The following is an 802-nucleotide window of genomic DNA, read 5'->3' as shown; positions in this document are numbered from 1 at the left end:
CTCTAGCATTTACTAGATATAGGGTAGTCTGGTATATAAAAGAAGGTGATAACGTGATGGGACAATAATGTGTGTGTAGGTAGTGAGTAATTGAACTACAGTCAGAAGTATTGCTGACGTTCGTTGATATAGCGTTTGTTATAGAGCGACTGTTGAAAATAAGTGTATCGTAAAGTTGTATTCGGAAAGAATAAACCAGTTTTATTAAGTAAGGATTTGTGTCGCCAAAGTTTCGTCGGAACGAAGTTACGGAAAATCAATTAACAAACGGAAACGTAATAATAGATTATGTGCTGTCCATTTCTTTAATATTTGGTGTCCAAGTTGGAAGGCCTAGGTGTCCATTTCTTTAATATTGGGTGACCAAGTTGGAAGGCCTATGTGTAAATTTCGACACGCAAATGTACCTTAAAAATGTGCTTACTGTAAAATCAATAAAGACGATGACAATAAAGAAATTATAAAGAAGTGTAGTACAGCACATGTAAATTATGCGAATTTTCTTTCAAGTAAAAAGTACAGGCATTTTATTGGGAAATATATCGAAAACGAAAAATTAGACGAATCAATAAAGATTCAAGTTTTCTGGGACACATCACGATACTGTTCCATAAATATTGGAGCAAATAGTGATCTTTAAACATACGTGACACGTGATCTACTTTGAAAATATAGCTACACCCCAAATTCAAGTCAAAATTTTGAGAATATGACGTCCAATTTGGGTAAGCAAACGACCCAAGTTGGACATGGTTCTACATAGTGTTACGTCTCTGGTCGTTAGTTAATTTCCGTAAAAATT

Source organism: Limulus polyphemus, unplaced genomic scaffold (genome assembly GCF_000517525.1).
Source record: "Limulus polyphemus unplaced genomic scaffold, Limulus_polyphemus-2.1.2 Scaffold6517, whole genome shotgun sequence".
NCBI classification, from domain to species: Eukaryota; Metazoa; Arthropoda; class Merostomata; order Xiphosura; family Limulidae; genus Limulus; species Limulus polyphemus.
The sequence above is the reverse complement of the archived record's forward strand: the minus strand, read 5'-3'. Positions refer to the sequence as shown.